At 26.8% G+C, this 8,061-nt stretch overlaps 1 non-coding gene across 1 annotated transcript; it reads left to right on the forward strand.

Annotated features, from left to right (window-relative positions):
* Positions 1-5,712: 5,712 nt before the first annotated feature.
* On the forward strand, positions 5,713-5,784 carry TRNAH-GUG. The gene has a single exon. It is a non-coding gene; the product is annotated as a tRNA-His (tRNA).
* The last annotated feature ends 2,277 nt before the right edge of the window (positions 5,785-8,061 follow it).

The raw sequence follows: 8,061 nt of genomic DNA on the forward strand, positions 1-8,061 counted from the left end.
TGTTTTACTTTTTGTTTGCTTCCATTTTATTTTCATGGCGGCTCCTATGTCGGTGTGGCTGGACTTACTTTTTTTTATTTCGGCCCAACCCACCAAAAACCCAAATGACAAGTTTTTTTTCATTTTGTCTATTTTATATTGTTAAAGAAAAAGAAGGCATAGTAAGTTGCAGTAGTAGTAGTTAGCTTGAAATGACCTTGCTAAGCCAAGGAAGCCACAAATTAATTATAAACAATGTAGAAATGTGAGCAACTTTTGTATAAGGACAAAAACAATTTAACGATAGATATGTTGTTTTGTAGGAAAGTTCTGTATAGAGATTGATATAATAAAATTATCTCACTTCATTCTATTGATAGTAGTCGCTTTTAACATAAAGAAAAAATTAATTAAATATTTATAAACAAATACGAAATGAGTAATTAGTTAGATCTAATATTGAAAATATAAAATTGAGTCATTCCTACTACATTTACCATCCAACTAGTATAAAAGTAAGTTAATTTGTTTCGTGTCTGAATCAATCATAAATGAAATCCAACATAATCTAATTAGGTTGAATTGGATAAAATGAGAATATCAAATAATATGATCCAATAAACACCCTTGATATTCAAATGTCTAAAGTAATATATAAATGAATGGTAAATTTTATTTAATTTTACACAATTGAGTAATTCGAAATTCATCAATTTTAGTCTAAAGATTAGATAAATAGACAAATCCACTATTAATAATTTCGAATGAGATTTGTATTAATTAAAATGTTATTAAATTAAATTAAATTAGCTATTTTTTTGACACACAAAATTAAAGGAAACGGAGAAGAATTATTTGATGTTATAGAAGAGTATCCTTTATCTACATAAGTGTTCATATCTAATGGTGCTATAATGGTTTTTACTCGTGTAATTGTTTTAGAATTTAGTCTCCTTTTTATATTAAAAAAAGCGTAAAGTTTCTTCAATCAAATTAGCAACTATGTTTGTTATTAATTTGAGAAAACATTAATAGAACAATTAACACCAAATATAAAATTCATTTTGATTCACATATATTAGTACTTTGCAGAAAAAAGAGAGAGTAAGATTTACAGGACGATAATTGAAAAAAGAAGGGTTAATCTATTTCAATTTAAAAATGAAAATATAGAATGGATCAGAACATTCTTTTCCGTAAGCAAACTTGTCATGAGTGTAACAACAAGTACATGAAGTGCGTTGTGTTAAAACATTGAAGAAATATTACAAGAGTCTTCATCTTATATTTACATAAATACAAAAAAGAAGAAGCAGCAGCTGACTACTTGTCTAAAAAAAACTTATTACATTTGTGTGTATTTAGTAAACTTTTTAAATAAGATCTATTATTTAGCCTTTTAAATCTATTATAATGTCAAAATGGTTAGAACTCACGCGTGAATCCAGTTCACCATGGGTTCAGACCGGGTTAAGTTTGAAAAAAATAACTTTTTTATACGGATCAATTTTCAATTCGGCTTACTTAAAATTCGACTCACTTAGGTTGAATTTATGGTGAGCTAGGTTGGCTCACTAACTCGTGGTGAGCCAAATTGGCTCACCAACCCACCTAGTCTAATTTTCGAAATCGAAAATTTTTGTTGTTGGGGAGAATGTAAGAACCTACAAAATAAAGTATTAAAGTAGATATGTGTATTAAAATAATGAGATCGAGTATTTTATTTTAAAATAATATTATAATATAAATAGAATTTTCTAAAGCTCGTCTCATTATCTAAATACTTTATATCTCTCTAAAACACTATCCTCTCCGTTTCCTCTCATTTCTCTCTACAATTTCTTACTCCTCAATCATATGTTCAATGATCAGGAGGTGTCTATATGATCCCTGAGTCAAGGGATACTTATTTGGCCGATCAAATTTTTTATTAGAGTGAGTAAGTTTCATTTCCTTTTTCTTGATTTTTCCCTAAATTTGTGATCATGCAAAGAATATGTCCTTGCATGTGATGTGAGTTACTCTTCCTTAGTTCTTAACTCCATTTATGTTCTAAGGTTGGTTTTTCCTCACCAATCGGTGATTTATAGGTTTTCCCTTGCGGTGCAAGTCATGATCGAGGTATTTTCTTGAACGATGCGAGTTTGCTAGAGGTAAGGGAAGTTAGATAATAAATGTATGTATGTTGTGTAAATTAATGGTATGTGAGTATTGAAGTGTTTGAATGGGATTATTAGGTGGTGTTTGTGATAATTTAGGTATGGTGGTGAAATTGATGAATTTTATAATGATGAGTAGTTGAAATTAGTATTGAATTTGTGTGAAAGTGTTATTGTTGTTGTATGTGGTGTTGATGAAGTGAATTATGTGATTAACTTGTTGGAGGAAAGAGTTATTCTTGGTTATAAGTCACTCTAGTCCAAAGTTGAGGTCTAAGGTAGGTAAATGGTGAGAAAGGGTTTGGTGAACTGTTTTGGTGAATTTGGAATGGGTTATGAATTGGTTTTAGTCAAGTGTAACACTTTGATATGTTAGAAAATTGAGTTAGGTGTATGTGGTAGTAATGAGGTAAAGTTCTACTTGGTTTAGAACTCAACTTTGAGGGAGGGCTTTTGGTCAGTTTAGAGAGTGTTGGGGAGTGAATTGGGACTTGTTAGAGTCCCTCAGTTACTTGAAAATGTGCCAAAAGTGGTAGAATACAATTTGGGTTCATAAGTCATAATTTGTTAGTTTTTGATTCTTAATTTGGTAATAAACACTTGAGAATGTTTTTAGTAGGGTTTAGACACACGTGGTTAAGTGTAATTAGGTATATAACATAACATAAAAGGATTAGAAGTTAAGAAAAATATTTCAAATTGGTAAGTTTTGGTGTAAGTTCATAATTATGCAGTTTTGGGGGTTATCTTGAAATTCTAATGGTCTATCATTCTCACGTAGAGAGGATTGATCCATGTCGTGAGGAGTAGTAGGAGGTCTTAGTCTTGGAGGCTTCCAGTATGCTCCAAGGCCTAGAACAGACTAACCTTGTGAGTGTGGTAGGGTGAAACTCATTGACAATGACATTGCAAAACATTAGAAGTTACCGCAAGTACACAACTTGTCATAGCTCGACAATCATAATAAGTTCGGATGGTCAAAGTTAGTGTAATGTCATGCATAAAAGGTTTTTGTGATGTGAATGAATATGTATGATTGTATAAAATGTAATTAATGAATAAATGATTGCTCTTTTATTTAAACTAGCTTACCATATTGTTTATGCTTTTGTTTTGTATGTGTTGTGTTTTTTCTTTTACAATGAACATCTGTGGATGTGAACATAGGGAGATGATGTTTTCCTGAAGTAAGTACTAGATGGAGGTGATGCGACAGTTTAGTTGAGTTAGAGTAATATTATACAAAGTTTTGTAATAAATAGGTTGTACATAAAGTTTTAAATTCTATGGTTATTTTGGATGACTAGTAAAGTTTATACTTTATATTTATAGTATATTATTGTTATGTCTTAAATGATTGGATTAATCCTATATTTTGGGACGTTACAAAATCAGTAATAATAAAAAGAAAATAATAACAACAAAACAATAATAAAATAATATTTTTAAAATCATATTTAATATATTTAAATATATTAAATTATATTTTAATATTTTAATAATAATATTATTTTTATATTTTAATAATTATTAAAATATGATTTATATTTTTATTAAAAAATTGAAAGAACAATAATTAAAATAAGAGTAATAATAATTTAAATAAAAAATAAAAATAATATTTTAAAATCAGATTTAATATATTTAAATATATTAAATCATATTAAAATATTCAATTCAATTACAATATTATTAAATTTGAAATGAAAATAAATTTTAAAAAAATTATTTATCCGATATCGTCAACATATGTTAACGGATTTGGATATCCGAATAAGAAACTTTTTAAAATTTTATTTTTTATTTAAATTTTAATAATTGTTCAATTTAATTTAATGTTTTAATATAATTTAATATATTGAATTATTTTAAAAAAATTTCATATTATTATTTTTTATTTTAATTATTACTATTTTTTATTTTTTAATATATTTATTATAAAAATAGAAATTATATTTTAATAAATTTTAAGATATATGTATAGCAAAAAATATTAAAATTTTAAATTAAATTAAATTATTAAATTTTAAATTAAAAAAAAATTAAAAAATTTATGAAAATGCAGGTGATTTTAATAAGAAAGAGAAAAAAATTAAAAAAACATTTATTAAAGTTAAAATAAATTTAAAAAAAAAATTAGAAATGAAGAATGAGATTTTGGAAATACAAGTAAAACAGCCTTCTAGTTTAGATCCAACATCTAAACTTGAGATCAAATGCATTAGAAAATTAAAAACTCTCAAGAAATTTGAAAGTCAAAATGAAGAGACTTAAAAAAAGAAATTTATAAAAGTTTATTAAAGACTTAATGGATGTAATGGAATAAAAATATATTTTAATAGATTAAAGTGTAAAATCATTATTTTTTTTTAAATATATATATATATATATATATATATATATATATATATATATATATATATATATAAACTTAAAGAAGCAATTATAGAATCGATTCTCACAGGGCAGCACTGCAGTTAATGGAATCTGTTCTGTAATCAATTTCCCCAACTCCACACATGGGCTTCTTCACACTTCAACCATGTAACGAAAGCAAAAAAAAGAAACAGGTTTCTACTCACATCTCACATCAAAACAAAAATACCCTCACATCTCACCCACAAATTCCCTCCTCACCACAACCTAATCCCGCAAATCGCTTCATTTATCAACCCTTTAGATCCTTCATATTACATACTTTCATTTATGCAAAACATTATCATTGCCATTTGTATTCTAGTATATTTCATATTAAAAAAACAATTAATTTTATTTTAACAACTTTTTAACAATACATATATAATTATTTATGATTGATTTGTTTCAAAAATTTTTTAAAAATAAATTTAAACATACCAATAAAATGATAAGATATATCCTATTATAAAAAAATATTAATATATCAAGATCGTTTCATGTTTTGGTTTAAATAAAATCTAATTAAATTTTAAAATAAATATGAAAATTGTAGGCGGAGTAATATATGGTGTAACATAAATTTCCATGAGATATTTTGATGACATAAATTTATATGAATTGTTTCTAAGAGAGATATGTGTGGAGAGACACCTTGCCACCTATTTTATATTTTTTAAGAAGAAAATCCCTTTCACTGACTCCATTCATTCTCTTTGAAAGTAGCCCCACCCCGTTAACTCATTTTCATTCCATTTTCACGTTTCCAACTTATTAATATTATACCACTTCTTATGTAAAAGACAATCTATAAACTCTCTCACCCTTTGCCCTACTTAATAAACACCTCAACCTATCATTTCATCTTTTTCAGACAATCTTTTCATAATATCAAACTAGATTCGCAATTTCAATCCTTCTTTAATTCTACACTTACTCATATGAGAATAACATTTCAATGTGATGAGATAAATACCTAAAACTAATTATTGGGTTTATCCCATATGGCACAGTTGGTACAACTGATTCAATATTTAAAATCGCCATTATTATGTGTTGCCTTTCGATCTAAAAAAACTAATAAATTCAAATTCTTCTCATGTTATCGCTTTCTAATATATTCCAAGATTAAATTAAAATATACACTTTAAAGCATCGAGTGGCTGTAGTTTAGTGGTGAGAATTCCACGTTGTGGCCGTGGAGACCTGGGCTCGAATCCCAGCAGCCACATGCTTTTTTATTTTCTTTTTTGTGTTTATTTTTATATTTTTATAGTTTAAATATATATATAGAAAATTAAAGAAACAAGTACACTTTTTTCTTTGCTTTTTTTTTTCATTCAAACATCAAACATTGTGCACACAAAACATGGAGGAGCTAAATGATGAGATCGAGAAGGAATACAAATTAAAGCAGAAAGTAAAGATGGTGAGAGGGCTCGTGAATGGCCATGAACCTTTTTATTTTGCTGCTAAAACAACAATATATGTGAGAAGATGCGAAATTGTATGCATGTTCTCATCAAGGCTTGGAAGAAGCTTTGGCGATGTTTGTGTTGGCAGGTGGAGTGTAAAAGTAGTAACTTGAAGGAATTGCAGGGTAATTAGGTTTCAAAAATGGAGGCAGCCTGTATTCTGGCCATGGTGTTCCTGGTGGAAACTGAAAGACAGGAATGTTTCCGAAATCAGGAAGTGATGGAGACAAAAGTTTTCTGCTAGCTTCAACCTCACCAATGCTGTGAAGTGACAACACAAGGAAGAAAGCTATGAAGAGAAAACGGAGAGAGGCCATGTTTTATGAAGCTGAGAAAAAAAGTGATAGTGTGGTGGTGACACAATGGTCTTCTGCTATGGAGTTTTATAGTCCACCTTGGATGTTACAATGTCCTTTGATGATGTTTTGTGAATCAGATTGACACATGTCATTTGGTTTTAATTTAATGTTGTCATTTGTTGGTGTGCACTGTGCATTACTCATTTCAATTAAAATGGTAGATGCATAAGTGACCTACTTTATACCTTTTTTGCAGTCATCTATCTTTGCAGATAGCCATCATTTTCTGAGTGCAATTCTACATTGTCTTTGCCTTTTGATTCAATGCACTGTCTTCTAAATGCCTTACACAAAACATTTCTTTTTTTCTTCACTATACTAAATAATTGTTATCATTTATTTCACTGCCTTGTTATATATGTGAAATAATGTTCACATACTTCAACCAATATCAGTAAGAGAGGTTAACAATGTAGGTTCAATTAGGGTTCCTGTTTTAACCTACATCTATTTAGGTCTCTAATTTTAATTGCTCATATTTACTCTTATAATAATTATGCAATTATTTAAATTTACTTTTTCATCCCCAAAATTCATTCAATAATTGATACACCAAGTGTCATCATTTCATTTGATAAAAGTGTGACAAAAGAGAGTAATATCATTAATTTGTATCTATGCATACAGAAAAATATTTAAACATTAAACACTGAAATAAAATTAATTTTCCTTATTTTATAAATGTATTTTACTTTAATTTATTTAAAATTTATGTATTTTCTTTATGATTGTTTGGCTAGTTTACTTTTTTTTTATTCCCCTATAATTATTGATGTGTAAATTTGGCTTCTCTATTTTTTTATTCTGTAAATTTTATAAAATTTATAACTTTGGAGAGTTCTCAATTTTAGTTATACTTTTGTTTTTATTGTTCATAAATGAAAATATTGACTTAACATTTACTGGACAAAAATAAATAAATAAAACATGAAAAATTGAACACTGAATTAAAATTAAAAATAAATAAATCAAAACCATAATTGTAGAATTAAACAAAGGATCCAAATTACAATTTAGTTTAACGTTTTCTGAAATGAATTATATAAAACAATTTGATTACATTTATGCTAATTATTAGATGAAATGTAAAACTCGTACGAAGTAAATGCAATCAATTAAAATTAAAATTAAGAAGAAAAAGTCATTCATTAAGTCAAACATGAGGAACTTAAGCACAGCTAATTAATAGCAGTAATGTAATAAAATATGAAAAAAAAGAAACAAAACTATGCTTCCAGAAGACTATAAATGTGAAAAGTCTAATATGCTTGACTAAATTCAAACTGAAATTTCGGCCTATCATAGCTTAGAAAAATGAAGCAGTTAAAATTTTTATTTTTCTTACGTTCACAACTTACATTTACAACTACTACGAGTATCCATAAATCTCCATCAATCTAACCAATATGTTAAATTAGATATATTGAAATTCAATTAAATTTATTTATTAAGTTAACATTAAAAAAAATTAGTGACTAAAAATATATTTAGAGATTAAATTAAAGACCAATATCCAAATTAGAGAACAATTTAAAGATGAATTTCTTTATTAAATAAAACTTTGACAACTAATGTTATAGCTTCGAATTTTAGATACCAATTTATAATAAAAATTATTTTAGTTATCCATATTTTTTAGTTTATAAATTAGTATTTAAATTTATCATTATAGTA

This window comes from Vigna radiata, chromosome 7 (assembly GCF_000741045.1).
Source record: "Vigna radiata var. radiata cultivar VC1973A chromosome 7, Vradiata_ver6, whole genome shotgun sequence".
Taxonomy (NCBI): domain Eukaryota; kingdom Viridiplantae; phylum Streptophyta; class Magnoliopsida; order Fabales; family Fabaceae; genus Vigna; species Vigna radiata.